This window comes from Hydra vulgaris, chromosome 13 (genome assembly GCF_038396675.1).
Source record: "Hydra vulgaris chromosome 13, alternate assembly HydraT2T_AEP".
In the NCBI taxonomy this organism is placed as follows: Eukaryota; Metazoa; Cnidaria; class Hydrozoa; order Anthoathecata; family Hydridae; genus Hydra; species Hydra vulgaris.
This window is the reverse complement of record NC_088932.1, coordinates 14,275,595-14,299,565: the sequence shown is the minus strand read 5'-3', so window position 1 is coordinate 14,299,565 and position 23,971 is coordinate 14,275,595.

The following is a 23,971-nucleotide window of genomic DNA, read 5'->3' as shown; positions in this document are numbered from 1 at the left end:
TGTCTTATTTTATATTTTTAAAAACTTATTGAAAAAAGAAGCGCATGCATTATTAGTATTAGAGTTGATAAAGCCTCCCGGCAGCAAAGTAACTTTCTTCCGAAAGGCCGACTTTTTTTGGAGGCGGAAGCCACTGGCGGCCGCCGTCAGAAGATATTTCGGAGGCAAGTTGGTTTAGAGACCGCCTTCAGTGGCTTCTGCCTTCAGTGGCTTTTTGGAGGCAGAGTTATGTTTTGAAGGCCACCGCCAATCGGGAGGCAGAAGCCTCTGACAACCCCAGTCAGAAGATGTTTTGGACGCATGATGATTTGGAAACCGCCTCCATAGGCTTCTGCCTCCCATCTAGCGGCGTAATCCATACTGAAGTTGGTATTTTGGTCTCCCGCCGCCAGAAGAAATGAAAACAAAGGGTGTTGTCTTGTTTGTCAATAAAGGAAAAGGAGCAGGAGTTTTTGGTTGCTCATAAGCTCTCAATTTTTAAAAGTGATAAAGAATTTTTTAAAACAATCAATAGCAAGTGAAAAAACGGCTTGGTTGTTGTTTGAGGTTGTTCTAAAAAACTCTCTTGGAAATAAAAAAGAAGAAAACTCTGCTGTTTAATTGTAAATAAGTTAAAACTTCGTTTTATAAATAGGCATCTTAAACAGTTTCTTGGTCAAGATTTGAATATTTAAAGGAGAGCGGTTCCACCAAGATCTCAAGAAAATGGATGATCGTTATCAAGGACGTTTGGAAAAACACATGATGGCAGACTACTGTCTAACAGTATTGTCCAACTTTCGTTTGTCAACTTGCATCAAGCAAGTTGACAAAAGAAAGAGCTACAAGCAAAAGTTTCTATCCGATTGAATATTTATGAGTAAACGATTTGTTTGAAATCCTTTTCAAAATTAAAACTTACGTTACTTTTTTATAAATTTATAAAAAGCTTGACTTTGATAGGATGATGTTTATGCTATAAATTGTTTATTTTAGACGTGTTATTGACTTTTTTTCATCTTTTAAATTTATGACAAATATAATCTTTTAAAATATACCCTAGAATTTCCAAATGAGTTTCAATTCAGAAATACTTTGGAAAAAATGTGCTAACTACCTAAAACTTGAAAAAATTAAAAAATTCTTTGCAAGAAATCTGATGTCAGATTTGAATTCAGCGTATCAAAATTAGGTAAAAACAAGTATCAAAATTAATGCAATAAGTTTTTTATTTGCCTGTGTTATTTCATAAAAAAGTTTTAAGACAAGATTTAGAATATGGGTTTTCTCTTATATTCCATTTCAAAACATGTGACATTAAAAGGAATCCTTTTTTTATTGCTTGCATTATAATATAATTCAAGCTTATTGTAAGAATAATGTTATTTAGTCAATTTAAAACTTAAGATAGTAAATGAAAACTTTTTTCGATTCTCTCGAATTAGATACTTTAGACTTGATTAGTTTTTCCAACATCCTGACAAAACTATACAGTTTAAAAAACAATAAAAAATGTCTTTTTTCAAGAAAAAAAAAAGTATGAAAGTAGTTTATAATGACCTCAAACACCACAACACTGTGATTGTTTTTATAGCGGCTTTTTTAATTATAACTTGTTAAGGACTTAATGTTTTTTTATTAATCAATGACTTGCCTTGTCATTATTTTCGAATGTTTCAGTAAGCAATGTTAATGCAAGTTGAATATAGTTATTAAGCTATCAGCAGAGCTTATAAAAGGCGGAAAAATTTTCGACTACATTTTTCTTTTGCAGCCATTGGCGTTTGCCTCCCCAAAATACGAAAATCTTGAAAATTATTTTACAATTTTAATTGCCAAATTTTAAGAATTTTAACAAAATTATGACTTTGTCAAAGATTGGTTTTTTTCAAAAGCTATCCGATAAAATATTTTTGTACAATAAATTTTTTAAATTTTAATATACTTTACAACCATTTTTCATTCGTAATTTTTTTTTTTTTTTATTACATAAACTTAAATAAAAATCGATTTAATCATCGAAACAAATCAATTTTACTGAGTCTTCAAAGATAAGAATTAAAGTTTGGGTTGTGTTTTATATTCCATTTTAAAACAAGTAACATTAATTAAAATATTTTTTTGTATATGATTAACGTAATAAAGAGACTTTGACTTTGTCAAGCAAATCCAAATTTTGTCTAACTGCTAAAATTGCGTTCAATTTTTCATCCGAAAGCCAAGTTCTCAAATGGTTGTTGACCATTGCAAAGCTATTAAAATCTCGTTCAACTCTGACATGAGAAAATCTAGCACCAAAAACAATTTGAGAAATATGGTAAAGTTCCTTCCAGTTAGGATCATCACGTTTTAAATGCCAATATTCAAGAATATTAAAATTTTCATTCACTTCAATACGTAGCTCTTTTTATACAATATTTGTTATTTGCTAATGATTTCTTGTGTTTTGTATAAATACTACGCTTAAATATTCACCTCCTCCTGATAGAAAAGATATCAATTATTTGTTTATAAAACAACAAGTATTGTCTAATCGAACAGATTTTCGAATCATTAAAAGTTGCAAAGTTTTTCAAACACTTAAAGATAAAAACTTTTCTTTAAGATTTGACTCTTTAACCGTAAATCAATAAAAGGTTAAACTATTTTTGTTTGATTTCTAAAGAAAAAAAAAAAAGGAAGAAAGGAATAATACTCTATAATGACAAAAACCATTAATATCAAGTTATTGAGTAGTATTGAACTTTTATTGATACACAGTTTGGAAATTCTTGACTTTTTTAATGTAATGAAATTTATTTAATGAACCACTTGATATCAAATACTGATTAATAGTAAAATCTCTACCTGAAAGTTTAGTCAAATTTTCTTTATCCTCATCTCGTAAATTTTCAGGCTGTCAACAATTTCAGCAAGTTGTCTTTGTGAGTTTACAAAGTGATGAATCTTCAGTAGATGATCTACTCCGCGACTTCTCAATTAATCGTTGAAAACTTCATGACTAGCACTATTCCATGCAAAACGAGGATCCAGTAAGAGAGCAGCGGTGAAAGCATCACATTCAAAAAACTTTCGTGAACGTAATTTTAAAGCTTCTAGAAGTTTAGATGTTAAATTATTTTGTCCATCGGTAATCTTTTCTAAATTCATCACCATTCTCATCCATCGTAAAAATTCCGACATAGTATAGTCTAAACTTTGAAAATCCTTCATTGTATAAAATATCGGCTCAAATATTCTTACATATTCCTCAATAAATTTCCAGGTTTCATCCTTTGATCTTAACTCGCGTTTATTTCGATTAGTCCCAATTTGTTCATATATCGCGAGTTTTTCAAACATGTTTGATACCATGATGTAAGTACTACTTCATCTCGGAACAATAACTTTCCGATGTTCGACGCCAGCTTTAGCCCAACAAGCGACATTGGTACGGAAGGAGGCGTGAACTACCCGTTAAATGCTCTCCCGCTGTGCTCTGTGATAAGACTGTAAGGGCTTCTGGGGGCACCTAAAATAACTACAAAAAAAAAAAAAAATAGCTTTGCGTGGTTTCTTGAGATCATCAAAAATTGCATCATATTTAGGCGCTTGTGTATTTCTTATAAATTTTTTTTATTTCAGTACGAGTGGCTTCAAACGGCTCTGTTACGTCTTTTGCAGCTAATTGGCAAACTAATTAGCTGCAAGCTAATTGGCGCTCCACAAAACATTTTGGTACAGATCGCACAAATATTATTTTCTAACACATTTACTTTTCTCTCTTGTTTTTGAGTATGTGATAGCCTTTTAATCCCATCATCTGTAATTTTAGAACTTCCTACAAGTTCTGCTTCGAAATTGACTTGGTAAAGCAGATCGAAATCTTCAAAATCAAACTGTTGTGTTTTCTCAACAAATTGATTAAAATGATCATTTGATTTTGCATTTCTCTAATAGCATCGAAGCTTTGATCATATTTTGATCTTGACCCGAACAAGTTGAGTAAATATCATCTGCCTCTTTCCCTACTTTCGCAATCAGCGTGATTAGCTGACTAGCTAAAACCGCTCCAAGTTGCCGTCCTTGCTGAGTGAGCATTCCCAAAGTTTGATCGTGCAATTTTCCATCTTTTGTATACCGAATACTTGCAGAAAAAACATTTGTATTGAAACGAGATGCTGAGTCAAACATTAATGATTGATATACATTTTCTATATTCTTTGCAATAATTTCATAAATTTGGTCAGCAGCATTAAGAATATATTCTTTTGCTTTTTGACAATTCCATCTCACACCAAAAGCTTGAAGAGCCTTTCTAATCATCTTATTCTTCCCCATGTCATCAGCGACTGTCATAGGCAAATTTCTCATCAGAATCGATTTTATGAAATCTCTTACTGTATCGTTTATATCGAAGTCAAATTTAACTTTTTTACGCGAAACGAAAATATCATTTTCTTTATCGTTACCCTCATTATGATTGTTATTTCGAACTCTCCTCCGTTCCGAAAATCCTAGTTTTATTGCAATATCCTTGTTTTTTGAATGCAAATGATTTTTGAGATGAGAAATATTTCCGACAAGAATTGCTGGCTTTTGTTCTGCGCACACTTTGCATTTCCATCTGTTATTTTCAGTCCAAAAATATTCTTTTACTCATGTGTTTTGCATTTTTCTCTACATAAAGCTTAAATCTTCTTAATCAATCTCTCAGGAAAAAAGGTTAACTAAAAAAAAATAATAAAAAATACTATTGCTTATTACTCGAATCTTAATGAATAAGAAATTCGAACAATGAAAATTCCATCGTCTAGAGACTCTTTTCAAAAAAACCTTTATCTTACCAGTAAAGTGCGAGATTTTTACTCCCACCTTTTTTTACTGAGTAAAAAACTCATACTAAATTTTTACTGTATTTTTATGTACAAATTTATTTTGCAAGCGCGTATTTTGTCAATACTTTTAAACTTTGCATCGTGTGGGGAAATTTATAGCGTAAATAATTAGTAAGAAAGCGACAAGGTAAACAGTTTATATATTTATAATTGTTTAAAATAATTGCATTGAGTTTTCAATTATGTGATACTTTTATAGTGGTGCGATACTAGCTTAGTTTGGATGTACTTTTGTATAGTACAGTTTTCGACTTGAAAAATTCAAAATTTTTAAAGATTCTTTTTTTAAATTTTTGTTCAGAGAAAAGTTATTTGGTGTAAAGAAGAGCAACACCACATAATTAAGTTTTTGAATGATGCTTATGATATTTCCAATAAGGCAAATGCATTACCTGGCCGCATAGGCATCAATTCAACCACAGAAAATATTCAAAAAATTTTTTGGTAAAGAATGGTAAATTACATTGCCACTTTTGTTTCAGAATGTAATAACTTTCAAAAAACTGAAAAAAAGAAAGTGAAAACATTGTTACAAATCGTTTCAGTTCAAAAAGTTAACATAAAGCAAGTTATGATTGATTTGACTCGATTGCCATAATTATATGTTATTTTCAAAAATTATGAATTATTTTAAGTTAAAAACTGCACCACACAACAAAAGTGCAGGCCAAATTAAGCTAGTATCACACAATTGGTAACATAAAATGAATATAAGTAGTATAAGCAACTATAATTATATAAACTGTTTACCTTATCGCCAAATTTACCTAGATGACACAACTCATTATTGTTAATTATGATTAGCTTTTTTTTTCTTTGAAAATTTGATTTATCAAGACCATTTACTAATCGTTGTCTTTGGATTATTTGTTCTTTTAAAGAAATACAAACGTCAACTAATTCAGTATGCGGCATTAAATTTTTTATAATACAATGCATTTAAAAATCGAAATGAAAAAATTTCAGTGATATTCATACGAAATGGAATCGCTTCTTTATTGCTTTTCAAGAAACCACATTCTTTAAAGTGATTAAAAATGACAAAGTACAACGCGGTCGCAAAATACATGTTGCCGCTAAATGCACGTTAGCCGCAAAATTCATGTTTGCCGCAAAATATTTTAACTAGGGGATTAATACCTGATGATAACTTTAAATGTTTTATGAGATTTTTACTGGGGAGTTAAAAAAAGCGTAGTAGTAAAAATTTTAAAGCAAGCTGGAAATTTCAACAAGTAAAAAAAACTCCTTAATATAATATTTGATTCGACGAATGCGCGTTTTCCAAAAAAAAAAAAAAATCAACTTTCATAAAAATTTTGATTATTGGAAAAAATTCAATTTAAACCGATATTAATTTCAAAAATTTTTAAGGAGCATTTAAGAGTATTGGGTTTGTCAAGAATTTTTAACAATATCTAATGAGTAAAATTAAGAATTTAATGTTATGGTTGAAAAGTGACAGTTTGTATTGAACAGATAAGCGACTTGTTTAAAAGTTCAAACTTTGATCCCATCAAAAACTGACAATTTTTTTTTCTATTAATTTTGGTGGAAAAGATTTTTAGCCAATGGCATGGACATAAACTTTTCAATTTTTAACTCTTGTTTTGAATATAAAACATCAAATTTGTTGATAGCTATAAAAAAAAAAAACACTCTGATAAAATCATAATTTTTTAAATAGTCAGTTTGGCAATAAATTTCATATAAAACGCAATTTTGATGTCAACTTTTCAATATTTGAATCCAATTAATCTTTAAATTGCTTGTTATTTTAAAAACAAATTTTTTTAAATTAACAAGCAATTTAAAGATTGAATTTTTTTAATGAAAATTTTGCCTCTTTGACTTCAACTTCAGACGCTGGAAGACAAAAATTTCACCTCCAGTTTAGCAGCTGCAGCCAACTGGAAGGCAGAAACCACTGCGAGCGGCCTAAAAATCAACTTGCCTCCAAAATATCTTTTGATAATGACCGTCAATGGCTTTTGCATCCCGATTTGCGGCGGCCACTAAAACAATCTGCCTCTATAAAAAAGTTCTGGCGGCAGCAGTTTACTGGGAAGCCAAAGCCATAGTAGGCGGTCTCCAAATCATCTTGCTTCCAAAAAATGATCTGACGGCAGGCACCAGTGACTTCCGTTTCCAGATTGGAGGCAACCTTCAAAACATTCTGCCTCTATAACAAAATTTCTAGCGGCAGCAGCCTAAAGGAAGGCAAGAGCCACTGACGGCGGCCACCAAATCGTCATTTCTTCTAAATAACTTATGACAACGGCCGTCATTGGTGTCTGCCTCCTGATTGGCGGCAGCCTCCAAAACATTTTGCCTAAATAAAAAAGTTCCCGCGGAAGCAGCCAATTGGAAGGTAGAAGCTACTGGAGACGACCTCCAAATCATCTTGCCTCCAAAATATCTTCTAACGGAGGCCGTCAATGGCTTCCGGTTCCCGATTGGCGGTGACCTCCAAATCATTCTTCCTCCAAATAAAGCTTCCGGTAGCGGCCGCCAATCAAGAGTCGGAAGCCACTGTAGGAAATTTACAAATCACCTTGCCTCCAAAGTATCTTCTGACGGCGGACCCCAATGGCTTTCGCCTCCCGATTGGCGGTAACATCCAAAAAATTCTGCCTCTGAAACAAAGTTCTAACGGTGGCCTCCAATTGCGAGGCGGAAGCATCTGTAGGGGGAAGACAGAACATTCTGCAGGCAAAAAAAATCTTAAGATGCGGCCCTCAATAGCTGCGGAAGAAACGTGGAGACGAGAAGATTTCTGCTGTTTATCATCTCTGATTAGTATTATAACATTAATAAACTTCATAAAATAGTTTTTGCAAAGAGTTATTTTAAATAGTTGATTTGAATGAGTTGTCGAAGTTGTTTTAACTTTATTAATTTTATTGTAAATAGGAGAGAGGTCACTTATTTCTTTCTGAAATACTCCTGTTTCAATTAACGTTTTTGAAAAGTGGTTCAACATATATTATTAATTGCAGTTCCTGAACCTATATTAGCCCGAGTTTTATCACTCGATTTATATTGTTTCTAAATTTTATATAGAACTTGCATGCGATTAAAGATTTTTAGTTGCAAACAATCGCATAATTAAATTTTTTGATCATAATTAATTGCGCTACTAATCGAACACTACAATATCCACAAATAAAAGACACAAACAGAAAAAAAATTTTAAATCATTTGATCTATTTACATGCAAATGATACAATACCATAAAAAGTTCTAGTAATAGTTTCTACTGTTTCAATAACAACCAATAAAAATAAATTATTTGAAAACTTTGAAATAAAAAATTTCTTAAAGCCAGTCTTTTAAACATAACAACATGTTCAGTGAATCTGATAGCAATGATAGTCTGTGCTTGCTTGCAATGAATCCAGCGGTTTAAAATAGCTTATCGCATGGAATTGCATGAAATTGTAGTCGCTGGAACTGCCATATATTTCTTCGCAATAGTTGGTAACCGAGGATATGATTTTTGGTATAGCTTTCACCACAGAAGAAGATCTTTAATTTCGCACAGGGTTCTTTTTGATATCGATTCACTTCATCTTCACTTGGGGAATCAATTTTATTCAGATCTTGTAGATTGAACGCCATTTAACGCTTTTTCGCTGATGCCTGTTGCAAAATAATTATTCAAATATTACCCTTAATGAAGCATATCGACATTATCTAAATATTTCAATTATTATTGTAGTACTCTTAGAATTTTATCAATAAAAAAAGATCATCTTATTAATAACGATCTAAAATAAGCAGTCTTAATAATTTTTCTTTCAAATTTATGAAGCTTCATTGAGACACAGTTCTTTCCGTTTACAAGTTTGATAAAAAGCAAAATTTTACTAATGGTTTTAAAACAAACAGCATTTATATTGCTGACCTCCATTTAATCACACTTTAAGTTATTGCGCACCAGAGAATGTTTAAAAACAAAAAAAGCCAGCAAACTAAAGTTATTTTGTTGAAAATGGAGAATAATTTATATAACTAAAAATTATTAATTTAATTTTTTGATTTTCATAAACTTTTTTTTTCACTCCACTTTCATTATTGAAAAAACAAAATGAATACTTTTCCATCCAAACTATAAAAAACAGATACTGCCTGTAAATATGCCTGATCTTTTGGTAGACAATGTCATCCTAGAGAAAAGGTGAAAAAATTTTTAGGTTTTTTTATTAAAGAAAATTTGTCTTGGAAATCACAAGTTCATAATATTTCTAATAAAGTTGCAAAAAACATTGGAATTCTACATAAAAAATAACATATTTGATGAATATCAATTTTTGTAATATACTTATTGTCGTTTGCAATATAGTTTAGTAAATATGTTAAGAATAATATAATAACTTGATGTAAATTAATAGTAATATATTTTTATAAATAGTACGTTGAATTAAAATAACTCTTTCGCGAAGCAAATCTTTAAGGGTTGAGAGTGATTTCTCCGTTACAGGATACATTTTTCTTTATATCTTAAGATTTCTTTAATCGAAACTTGTTGTAATGTTATCTTTATCTCGTACTTAGTTATCCAGTACTTAACTTTTATTATGATTTTCTTTATGTTTATTTCGTATTTCTAAGTGAAACATTGTGTCATGGTTCCTAAGTAAAAAAAAAAATTGATAAAGAAGTTTTATATGGAATATTTCCTTAATAGTATATATACACACAAATACAAAATAAACATCATCATAAAAAATATGAAAACATGAACATCCTGTAAAAATATGAAAAATAAAACAACATTACCAACAAGTTTAATAAAGCATTTTGGAGTTTGATATATTATTATAAATAGTACGAGATAAAAAGTCTCTTTAAAATCACAAGTTTATAACTCTTATTATTTATTTTTAAAAAATGTCATGCTTAAATGATGATAAAAAATGTCATACTTAATTGATGATAAAAAATGTCATACTTAAATGATGATAAAAAATGTCATACTTAAATGATGTTAAAAACTAGGCAAAGTCATGGCTAAGTTTTAGGCTTTGTCCAGTTTATCTGTTTCAAAACATCCTTTGCTTGTTTGTATTTTTCTAACCAGATTTTGTGACTTACAGCTGCACTGCAGCTTGTCAAACCACACAATGTAAGGGAAACATCAGCTACCTCAATCCCGCAACAATTGCAAAGTCGCCAGAAGATACAGAATTGGAAGATGATTATTTTGAAATAGAAAGTTTAGACAGCGACTAATTTTATATTAGTCATATAATACAATATTTATTTAAATTGTATTATCTAATACAATACCTTCTTTTTTTCTCAATTCATAATAAAGTATTCATGGTTTATATACTTTAATAACATTTTCTGCACTTTCTAGCTCACACAAAAGTTGTATTCTAACTGTATTTTGTAGAAAAGCAATTTTTTCAAGATTTTCGAGCAATTTTTATATCAAATAAATGACATTCATCTTCAAATATAATAAAAAATTTCAAGTAGATTTGCATTCAATTGTCAGACATTTTACCCAATTATTTGAAGCTTTGAAAACGTTGTTACCTCTATTTTTGATGTTTCTAAGAATAGTATAACACTTCATTCATATTTTCACTAGATAAATATATGTTTTTATTATAGATTATTTTAATAATGGCAATTTTGAACCCATTATTATATCATTAAAACAATTCAAGTTTATTTCTACAAAATGCTCACCTCTTTTAGTTCTTGTTTTAATGATACTGGTCTTAGCTCTGGAACAGATTCAAGAAGCTTTGATAATCTCTGCCAGACATTTGATCTTTCATTTGAAGCTATAAAAGATAAATTTTTAAATCTTGAATCTAATGCTGACAAGATTTGCAACAAACTATCATTCGAAAAATCATTAAATCTGCGCCTGATTTCATTTACAAATTTTTCTTTAAATAGCGTGATGTAACGAGGATCGTCATATTGAATAACCATTTTACGTGATAAGTGACATATAACTCGTAAAACCACCGAAATAGATACGTATTTGTTACTACCATACAAATCTGAAGCCACTATGCATGGTTGAAAAACATCAGCAAATTTTTCCATTTTCTTTTTATCAATAGAAACTGTAAGCTATGGTTTTGCTCATCAAGTGTTACTGTGATGCTTTTACTGTATGATATGTTGAAATGTGTGTTTCAGCATACGTCTCAGCATACCATACATGCTATTCCACCTTGTAACAACATGCTGTATAAGACTTTCTTATGGCAGGTCGAAGTCAATCTGATTTTCGTCTAATTCGATATTATTTGCTGGGCTATGCCTAAAATGTCCAAAAATACTGTGACATTTAGCTAGTGTTTTGTCAAATGCAGTCTTCTTGAAGGCAGATTCTATAATTAGCTGAACGGTATGTGCGAAACACGGAAGATGTTTAAAAAGAAAACTTGATACAGCTTTTACAATGTTTTTATCGTTATCAGTACCAATAGAAAACATTTTTTCAAATAATCCTTATTCATTGGCAATATTTCTGAAGTGGGTTGAAACATTGTTACTGGTGTGTCGGTCCAATGTTTGATGGACACCTAAGGGAAATGAGTTCAACATCCAGTTGTTATCTATAAAATGGCATGTTAAACCTAATGGGTAACTGACATTACCCATTAAAGACCAATGATCGCAGGTATTTACTATACTAGTAGTTATGTTTACAAGGTCTATTTTTTTTTTCTTCTTATCTTCATAGAGTGTTTGCATTTTGTTTTTAAATTGTATTTTGACAAGGAAGGTTGTAATTGTAGTTAAACGTTGCTGCTCGAATGGCATCAATCAAACCTGGATTACTAACAATGTTGAGTGGTTGACAGCTACTGGCAATCCAGCAAACAATGGCTTCTGTAATTTCCTTTGATTTATTTGCAGAAGTTAGTATATTTACGCCATTTTATGATTTACTACTGTCGCAAATTGCATGTTGTTTTGACAAACTTGCGATCTTGCTTTAATTTTTACTATTAGTTGCGAGGAACACGTGTTTACTGATTAGATAATACTGAAACGTTGTTAGACTCCGGTGATATGCAAATTCCTTGGAACAATTTTTTCAGATAATCAATTTTTTTGACTCGTCTTTAAAAGAAAGACTCCGTTGAGGATGTTTTTATTGCCGTTTGAACCAATAGATAAAATTATTATTAAACAAATTTCGTTAACATAATATATTAAAACTTTGGAAATTTAATAAATTAATTGACAAAATAACAACGCGGTTAATACAATTTTGAAAACAAAAAGTATAAGGTTAGAGGCACAAATTTGAGACAAATAAAAAAAATGGCTTCAAAACATAAGTAATCAATGAACAGAAATAACAAAGCGGTATGAAAATTTCATTAATTCTAAAAAATAATTTTTGATGCTAATCAAAATTAAAATCGTCGAAAAAATTTATGATCTTAACTAATCTTATCATTAAAAAAGGTTTATGAGTTAGCAAATTTGATCTGCGTTGATTTTTTTAACTTGCTTTAAATTATTAGCACTTTAACATGTTTTTAACGCGTTAACTTTGGAAGCCGTGATATTTAAACATAATATAAATCGAATAATAACACAAAGTCGACATATATCATATTTAAATAAAGGTCATGTAAAGGCTTTGTTCTCAAACTTTTATTACAGGTTGGGGAAATAATGTTTATATCGCTGATAATGCATAATTTTTACTATTATTAAGTATTCAATTTATAATAAAATTTTTAAACAAGTTTTACATCAACAAAAAAAAGACGGTATACGCATACAATCACAATGTTTTTAACCATTGATGTTAATTTTTGGTAGAGTGAAAAACCTACGTAATCTTATATGAATAATTCTCTCAAATGTGAAAACGAACAAGTGATTAAAGTATCATAGGAGATGAATGCAATTTTTTCAAAGGAGCAATCCAAGTTTACTAGATTTCAGGGTTAATTTTATTTTTTCTCTATAACTTTTTCTTATTTGATTGGTTTCATCAAGCAAGTCTTCATATCAAAATTTAATTTTTCCTTTCAACGTTACATACTTTTTGAAGATTTTAACTTCATGTTTTATAATCCAAAAGCTTTAAAACTAATGTTCTTGGTTAATTTTTATCTTTAACTCCAGTTAGATGCGCTTGTTCAACTTTCATCTCCTTTATATCTAACTAGCATGAGTTACCCGGCGTTGCCCGGGCCAATATTTAAACTGGCTTACCTGATATCTGTACACAAAAATGGGCCTAAAAAGACGGCCCAAAAAATGGTCCCCCCTGTCCCCGGGGTCAGGGGGGCCCATTTTTGGGCCCCCTTGACCCCGGGGATCGGGGTACGGGGTCAAAACCCAGCTAAGAACCTTCTCCCCCTCGAGGACTACCCCCATGCCAATATTCATCGAGATCGGTCCGGCGGTTTGGATTTCTATAGAGAACAAACACACACACATTGCCTTTTATATATATAGAAGATTATCCTCGTTACTATTTTTAATTTTTTGTATAAATTCTTTTTTTTTTACAGTTTTAGTTTATCCATGGGTTTCTAATTGCTATTTTATAATAACAATCGTTATTGTGTAAATATCTAATTAATAGATTTTTCATAAATGCCTCTTTATATACTAACATTTTCTTTTAACTACCTAATATAAAAAGAAATAGGTTTACTATTGTTAATAAGAAGGTGGTTTTTAAGTTTTAAATATAAGATGATTTGAAATAAAAATTAACATTGTAATTATTTTTTTTATCATATATGTTTTAGTATAGTAAACTACGAGCTAAGCTTTAGTAAGTAACTAAATAGAGACCTTTATTTTAATATTATTACACAAAATGTTGCATGTAGTTTAATGTATACCTTTAAATTTTTTCTTCAGGGTAAAATGCTTATTACGTACTATTGACAATATTTATGACTGGATGTAGATGCAATCTTATAGTTGAGATTGATGGATCAATGGGAATAATAACATTGCTTGCACTAATAGTTCATTTAAAACACCTTGCAAAAGCTTAAACTAAGTTTTTGCTAATATTAAAAATATGAGCTATTCAACAATAAAGATTTTAAAAGGAGAACATATACTTTTTAAGGAGATTCGGGTAATTGGTATTGTTTCTCTGGAAATTGTTTCTTTTGGCAACGCTTTGCTCAAATGCGTCAATTCATCTGGACTAACATTTATTTCTTCAAGTAATGTTACTGTACGGGGACTTACACTTAAACATTGCGGTGCAAAACATAATAAGATTGAATACAAGAACAATGAAAACTTTTATCATCCTTTCATGAGCACAGCAATTTGTTTTATTAAATGCAAAGATGTTGTTATAGATAATGTTATATTCCAAGAAAATGAAGGTGTTGCTCTTGCTTTCTTTGATGTTGGCAATACCGTGCACATTTATCAATCAATTTTTGATTCGAATGTGAATTACTTAACAAAAGAAAATATTTCAGTAGGTGGTGGGGTGTATGTGGAAATATCCAATTACACAAGTTTAAGTTCATTTATAAATACAGATACCAAATACCTTGTTAAAAATTGTAAATTTTCAAACAATTTCTTGGTCAGTGGATTAAAACAAACAGATATGTCCACCAAAGTCCAACAAAATATATATGCTAGAGGTGCTGGTCTCACAATTGTGTTAAAAGGAGATGCAAAAAGAAACTTTTTAAACATTGTTGATTGTTTATTTATTAACAACACTGCGGTTTGGGGAGGAGGAATATTTTTATATTTAGCAGAGAAATGCTAAAAGAATTCACTATTTATCATTGGCTGCATATTTGAAGCAAATAAAGCCGTTTTAGCCGGTGGTGGTATTCGTATTTAAGAAGAATCCAAGCAAATAATATCGTTGAAAGAAAATAATATTAAACTAGAAAAGGTATTTTTCAAAAAAAACTCAGCCATATGGGGAGGTGGAGCCTCCATTGAAGGTGCAACACAGAACAGGTATAATGATCGGACAACTAATACCACATTTTGAAAAATGTATATTTGATGAAAACTATGGCACTGGAGGTTTTGCAATTGATCTTCACACACGAAATTTTAAAACAAAGATATTCGATAGAGGAGTTTCGTATCGGGTTGTTATGAATGATTGCTTATTTAATAAGAATCAAATGACTTTATTTGAAGATAAAAAAGTAAGGGGTCAAGGTTGTATTTACTTCAAAGAAGCGCTTCTAGTGCTTCCTGGAAACAATAGTTTTACATGTAATCAAGGAACAGCTATCGTGTTGGAATCCGCATCTTTAACCTTTGGAAGCTCTAGTTATTCTTTATTTCAAAATAATACGGGAACAGAAGGAGGTGCAATTGCTTTGTATGGAACGTCATGGTTAAAACTAGAAAAAAAGTGTAGCCTATTGTTTGATCGAAATTTGGCTTTGCGAAGAGGAGGTGCATTGTTTGTTAAACATGCAGGTCCTCCTCGAGTTGGCTTTCAAAATACAGAATTACAATCTTCTCCATGTTTCATACGCTATAATGATATGGATACTTCTGAATGGCCTGTTAATATAACTTTTCGTGAAAACTATGCTCCACCAAGTTCAGGGAACTCTATATTTGCTTCAACACTACAATATTGTCGCTCCGACGGCGAGAGTGGCATGAACTCAACAGCTCTAGCTTGGCCTTTTATAAAATACGAGAGTGTCAGAACCGATCCAGAAATTGTAACAAGTCCCATAGAACTAAACTTTAATAAAGAACAATGGAACGTTTCACCATTCTTCTCTTTTTCAACGGACGTGCACCAAATAGGTGAACGCGGACAAAGTGTTTATGGTTCCGTAAAAATAGATATAAATAGCGAAAATAAATCTGTAACTTTGGATCCTCCAAACTACGATTTTATTGTGAGAGATAAAATACCCAAACTAAAGTTATTGGGGAAAACGCTTTCAAAGTTTTCTGTAACATTGATTACTAACAACGATCAACTAGTTGTTTCGCCAACATATAATGTTTCTTTAAGTTTATGCTTACCAGGCTTTCGCCATAAGGGAAATAAATGTGTTTGCATGGATGCCGAGGTTGGAGATGTAATTCATTGTTTAGAAAATTGAACAGTGTATATTTTACTAGGCACCCAGTGAAAAAGCGCACACGGGATACGCGTGGATTTTTTCCATATGTAACCCATGTGGGGATTATTATTTTGTCCCATGTGGGTTTCATATGGTAAATCCCACCTGGATTCCATATGGCAAATCCCGTATGGGATACGCGTGGGTTTTTACCATAAGTAACCCATATGGGGATTATTATTTTGTCCCATGTGGGTTTCATATGGTAAATCCCACATGGGTTTTATGTGGTAAATCCTACATGGGATATAGGTGGAAAATACTACATGTTATAGATCTTAATTGCCACATATTTTAATCCAAATTGTATAAAAGTAGTCAATACTAGACAAATGAAAGTCTTCTATGATAATTTTTAAAATTCTTTTAATTTAAAAATTACTTAAATAGTAATTTAAAATTAATCATCGAAGCTTTCAGAGAGGCTTAACTTAATCTGGTATTTGCTACTTTATCCCATTTGGTAATCAAAATGTGTAGCATTTTTGATCTTTTACATGTGATGTTTTTCACCTATAACCTATGTGGGATTTACCATATACTATTAAGACGAAATTTTATAAAATTAAAAAACGTGTTGCAAAATGAATTTATTTTAAAATAAATGCTATTATTCAATACATCCAAAATGAATATTAAAAATATTATTTTTTCTTTTGCGATTTACACGCCGTTTTTTGGCGATTGAATTAATTAAATCGCTTCGGCTTGCATAATACCAAGGTTTTCAGTATCTTCTAACTTTCTTCAACCATTTTCTAAAAAAAAAAATAAATACAAATATATATATAAATATATATATATATATATATATATATATATATATATATATATATATATATATATATATATATATATATATATATATATATATATATATATATATATGTATGTATATATATATATATATACATATATATATATATATATATATATATATATATATATATATAGAGAGAGAGAGAGAGAGAGAGAGAGGCAAAGAGAGAGAGAGAGAGAGAGAGAGAGAGAGAGAGAGAGAGAGAGAGAGAGAGAGAAAGAGAGCAATTTTAATAAGGAACCTTATTAGTCGAGCAATTTTAATTATTAGCCGGGTTGAAGTCATTAATGACCACAATATTTCACAAATAATTATTTCCTAATTTATTACTTACAATGACTAACGTATTATGGGTAATTAAACACATATTATGCGTAATGAACTTGAACCCATGAGGAGAATCCTGAAAAAAAGTCATCAATTAGGATAAGTAGTTAAACAAAAAAGCAAAAACAAAAATGTAAAAACCTACTTTTTCAATGATGTAGACGTTGGGTGCAATAGCCACTGGATGCAAAAGTATCTTTACTTTTTCGTCACACACACGGCCATCTATAATAACAGGCCTTGACATCGCGCAAAATGCCGTAAAAACTGAAGGCCGATTAAACTTTCACTTTTACTTATATTGATATATTTTTATATTAGGTAGGGTGTAATGGCAGTCTATGTTTTCTAATAATAATCTCTAGTAAAGACGGAAATATAAAAAGAAAACCAAAAAGTTGTTAAAAGATAATCATATTTTTCGTATTTCAAATTTCATTAAGAATATTTATGTAATATTAAATAGTATCAATAACAAGCAGAACCATAACAAAGTATATATCTATATATTAAAAAGATAACTGTATTTTTAATTTTTTTTGCTAAAAATGAAAACAATAAAAATCACCAACAATAAAAAACACCAACAAAAGTTGATTCAAGCAAAAAAAAAGTTTTATCAATATATCTTAACAGGGTAAATATATACAAATCCAAACATATTGAAAGACATATAGGCTAATGAAAAAATAAAAAACATAACTAGTAAATAGCATAATTAATTACAAAACTAATTTTCACATTTATGATAGCTTTAGTGTTTTGGGAGTGGTAATTAGTGAGTAATTCTTTAGCAGAATATTAGACTATACTCTGCATTGTTTTTTTGTGATTATAAATTAATATTTAGCAGTAATGAACTAAAACTGAGTAACACAAAATGTTCTGTATAAAGGTTCAGTAGCACTTAGAAAAAAAAAAAAGCAAAATATTGACCATTAGAAAAGAGCATCAGAAGAAATTTCAAGTCCGCCTCTGTTTAGGCAATACAGAAAACTTCCATATTTATAATAATAATTGGTAGAATCATTATAAATTTTTATTTCGCTTTTTTGCACATAGCCAGCTATGTAAACTATAGCCACTAATGTAGATTTATTAACTGAGCTTTCAAGATCATGTATATTATCCAGAAGTTCTTTTTCATCAGTAGAAATATCTCTAAAACATATGTCACAAGTATGACCATCGATACCATCAACAGGAATGTCAAGTTGTAATATCAATTTAGTAAGTTGAATATTAATTTTTTCAAATACAGATTTAGCGTTTATAAAGTAAGTACCTCCAGATCCCTGTCAAAGCTTAGAAAAAGCTTTTTCAAGTGGATCTGTTGAAAACCAACCTAATAAGACAAACTTTGCTCCATTACTCAACAAAGTTTCTACAAGATCAACAAAGCCATAACATGAATGCGCTATTGCATTGCTAGTATCTAGCGCAAGCTGTTTTACACGCTTACCTGTAGGTTTCATAAAATTTGACAGTTCAGCAATATCTCGTAGCAGTTGTAACTGTTGATCACCAACTGAGTGGATTTCTTCGCATAATTCATTTCTAAACCGAATACCAGCACCAGGTGCTTTGACATTAACAACATTCGAAAAAAAATTATTTTTTCAATAAATACAGCAGCACATTCAAATGCTTTATTTTCGATCTCTGGATGCGTTCTTAATGCAGCTACTGTTTCTTTGCAAAAAACAGACAAACAAAACTTTACAGATTGTCTCTCTATTGGTATTGGATAAACTGATTTAGCTGTAAGTTTAGAAAGTTTAAAAAGACTATTACACTCAGTTTTATATATAGTTTCTAAATCACTCCACTTAGCCAAAGCCAGTTCTTTATTGTCCAAAAATTGAAGTTCCCCAGTCTTTTTTGTCAACCAATTGTTTCGTATAGATTCTAGTAGATGCACATAATCATACAATAAATATATACCTGATGTTGTTAACCATGGTTTACTATCAACTGTTTTAAACATTCCAAAAAATCTTTGATTTACACGGTTACCATCAGTAATTATTACCAGTGTCTTACTATTTTCGATATTATTTATTGTATAGACAATTTGTTGACATTGAGCAAACTGAAATTCAGAGGAAAGATTTGCAACAGGTTGAGCTCTACATATAAATTCTGGACCTCCAAAAAGACATTTAATCATAAATGATAAAATTGTTTTAGCTAACTTTTCAGGGTAGTTTACTGCTTGACCAAACAAAGCACATCTTTGGTAAAGCAATGAAGCTTTGACATAGACCTCATCAATTAGTAGTATGGAAATTCTTTTTAATGGATTTAAATTCATAAAAATAGTGTTTATGAAACTTAGGTCCTCCATTGAGCTTATTTTTGAAGTAAATCGTGTTAAAGTCCTTATACTTGGCAACTTGTAGTCAATACACAAACAATCATATAAACTTCGTTGTAGTTGTAATTGATATTGTAGTTGAAGTTGAGATAGTCCGACTTGCACAGAGATACACAGCATTTCAAAGGCATTTTTTAAGGTATTTAAAAAAACTAATCGTTAGTTTGACAATATTATTACCTTACAATGTTAACGCCTTGAAACTTACAACGTTATCGTCTTGAAGTTGCGCTATCTAATTTATAAACCAATCAAATTTTAAAGATTTATTAAAAAAGCGCGAACACAAACTTTCGTCTAATGTTAAAAGATGAAAATGTAAACACAGTATTAGGAATTGGCCTTCAGTTTAACAAATTTGTTGCGCGATGTCAAGGCCTGTTATTATAGAAGGCCGCGGTCACACATAATATAATATTCTGAAACTAATAAACAAACATCTAAATTTCTATAAGTAAATTTATTCTTTGATCATTGCCTTTATATCCTATCTTATTTTCATATCATAATCTATTATGGTATTATTTATATAACATATCACAACAATATTATTAAATTTGTGATGTTCAAATATCATATGAACATTCTCTAACATGTTCATATGATATTTGAATATAGTTCTTGAGTATATTATCTGCAAACAATTGACTGATGCAAGTTCAAATGTTGTCAAAAACCAAGCATGCATGCATGGGACACTGCAGTGTCCCACAAAGAAATGCTGGTTTGAAAATCAAATTTTCTTTATTAAAAAAAAATATTAAAATAGGGGGGAGATAGGAAGGTTTCCGTAATTTTTTTTAGGCTCCAAAACTTTTAACTTTATATATAATAAGGTTCATAAAACTAAGGGACTTACGAAGTAAATTGAGGAACAAAACAAGGATATTTACAGAAACTTTTCAATTTTTAATCTGGAGTACCACAGTGTAATTGAGAATAAAGTTGCTGGGTCCAGTATTCAAAGTTAAATGATCTAAAGTAATATATAAATTAAATAAAATGCTTTAAAATGCATGCAGTTATACATATAACTCCTGACAGTTAACTATATGTATAACTAGTTATACATAAAGTTTATTATATAAACTTATTTTCTAAGGTTATGCTTGAACAAATTAGTACCAATTAATTCAAATTCCAGATTTAGTTCAAGTTCAAGTTCCTATTTGTTCATTGTTTTTTCATTATTTTATATCTAATTGTTCAAATTTGTTAACTGGTACTAATTCTTACTACAGTAAGAATATTTATCATTGTTGAACGTGATTTTATTAGTAACTTAATTTTACTTTCAACATATTTTGACATCACCCTTAAAATTTTAAATGATGATAGCTTTACTTTTCTATTGATGTTAAATTTATTACATTTCAATAACTCAGATTGAATTTTACTGAATTATTGTAAGCTTTGTAAGAATTTGCTGTATATCAAATGGTGTTGTAAATAAAGTAAAACTTATATATATATATATATATATATATATATATATATATATATATATATATATATATATATATATATATATATATATATATATATATATATATATATATATATATATATATATATATAAATATATATATATATATATATATATATATATATATATATATATATATATATATAGTATTTAGGCTATGCCAGTAGATAGAGGGGCAGTGTGAGTTTAACAATAATTAACAATGGGGAGGGAATGTTGAGACCAAAATAATGTCAACTAAAAAACTGAATTAAAAAAAAAAGTAAATTATTTTATTAAAAAAAAGTAAAACAATTTATACTAGCTTTGGGCAGGTTTCAGAGGTGTTTACACCAACAATGTGGTCAAAAACTTCTTGCTTTTGTTGCTTAAAACTGTAGAGGATCATAGGAAAAACAATTTATATTCAGAAATTAGCTTGCTTATCTGAAAGAACAATTTGTGTTTTTTTATTTATTTTAGTACTGTTGAGAATAAACGTATAATTGAACCAGAAAAAAATTGATGGTATATGCATTTTTTATATTATATTAACAATTTAGATACCCCATCATAATATGATAACAAAAACTGACATCATTTTCAATGGGAGATGGCAAAAAATTGACTGAGTTTGATAAAGGGTGAAGGTGTTCAATAAACCTGTCATCATCTGACATCATTATGCATAGATGATCCTATGATTTAGGTAAAATAAGTAATCAATTTGCCATATTTCTCTTTAGAAAGTGTAATAAAAAAGCATTGTTATGCTGAGAACCTACCTATTGAGCAAGCTTTGACCACCTATTTTATAAATTTGAGAGACAGAAGTGGAAGTGCGAATCGCAAAAGAACTAATAACAATGCTCTAAATTGATTTTAACTTTGTAGACTAACATTAATATAGTATTTAGAAATAATAAATGAAGTTTACATGATTTTTATAATTTGTATTTATTTCCATTAATTATCAGTTGTCAGTCTCTATTTTATAAAATGAATTAAAAAACTATTTATTTATAGTATAATATTAATACATAAATACTAGTTTCCTAATGCTATTATCATCACAATGTTAATGGTATTCATTTTAAAGTGAAATTTTGTATCAATTTTATTGTTTTAATGTTGTTTATATATATATACATATATATATATATATATATATATATATATATATATATATATATATATATATATATATATATATATATATATATATATATATATATATATATATACATATTATTTTTACTTTATTTAAAATGACATTTGATATACAACAAACCCCTACAAAGCTTTCAATAATTCAGTTATGATACAATCTGAGTTATTGAAATGTAATAAATTTAACATCAATAGAAAAGTAAAGCTGTCATCATTTAAAATGTAAAGGGTGTTGTCAAAATATGTTGAAAATAAATTTAACAAATAAAATCACGTTCATCAATGATAACCATTTTTACTGTAGTAAGAAATAGTACTAATTAACAAATTTGAACAAATAAATATAAAATTAACAAAAACAATGAATAAATAAGAACTTTAACTTGAACTTTAACTAAATCTTAAACTTGAATTAATTGGTACTAATTTGTTCAAGCATAACCTTAAAAAATAAGTTTCTATAACAAATTATATGTATAACTAGTTATACATATAGTTAACTATCAGGAGTTATATGTATAACTATATCAGGAATTATATGTATAACTATATCAGGAATTATATGTATAACTATATCAGGAGTTATATGTATAACTATATGCATTTTAAATTATACTATTTTATTTAAACATTACTTTAGATTATATTACTTTAAAAACTGGACCCAGAGGCTTTATTCCCAATAACACTGTGGTACTCCAGATTAAAAATTGAAAAGTTTCTGTTAATATCCTGTTTTTGTTCCTTGATGTAGTTTGTAAGTCCCTTAATTCATAAGGACCTTATTATATCTAAAGTTAAAAGTTTTGGAGCATAAAAAAAGTTACAAAAACTTATCTCCCCTACCACCACCACCCTATTTTTTTCTTTTTTAACAAAGAAAATTGGGAATTCTTTGACTTTCAAACCTGAATTTTTTTTGTGGGACACTGTAGTGTCCCATGCATGCATGCTCATTTTTGACAACATTTGAACTTTCATCAGTTAATTGTTAGCAGATAATATACTCAAGATCTATATTCAAATAACTATTATATTATCCTAATAATACCTCTATTTGCACAAATCTTAATCTTATTTCTATAAAGAAAGATAAACATTATTCGTGGTACTTACATACTTGCTTGCCATTCTCTATATTAATATAAAATATTTTCACACAATATAAATGTAACGCAATGCAATGTCGATTTAAAATTTTCTTTTTTTTAGTTTTTTTAAAAAATTTTTTTTTTTTAGTTTCCAGCTTTCAAATTAATTCCCATGCAAATCCCACATGAAACCCACGTGGGATTTCCCATGTGTGTAAATACCATATGGTTCCCACATGTAACCCATGTGGGATTACCCACATGGGTTTAAGGTGACAAATTTCCATACGGATACCACATGGGAAAATTCGTCCCACGTAAATCCCATCAATCCCACACGGAACCCACGCGGAACCCATGTGGGACGCCGTTTTATTTTTCACTGGGCAGGTGGGTTTATGTAAAAAGTAAAACTAGTTTGCTTGAAACTGTTGTGTGTCCACAATCATATTGCAAATGCCATATTGGTATTGAAGAATATTTATGCCAATTTGATGTAAAAGAACAATGTTCTGAAAACCGTCGAGGAAGACTTTGCAGTCAATGTGCTGAAGGGTATAGCGTAGCTTTTTTTAACAAAGATTGTAAAATCTGTACTACATATTGGTGGTCAGTCCTTTTTCTATTTTTAGCTATATTGCTATCTATTATATTGGTTATTGCTCTCAGCTTTATTAACGTGGATGTGTTTTTTGGATGTTTTATTGTTTTCTTTTATTGGTACCAAATGATTGATCTGGTTATTCCTGTAAACGTACAG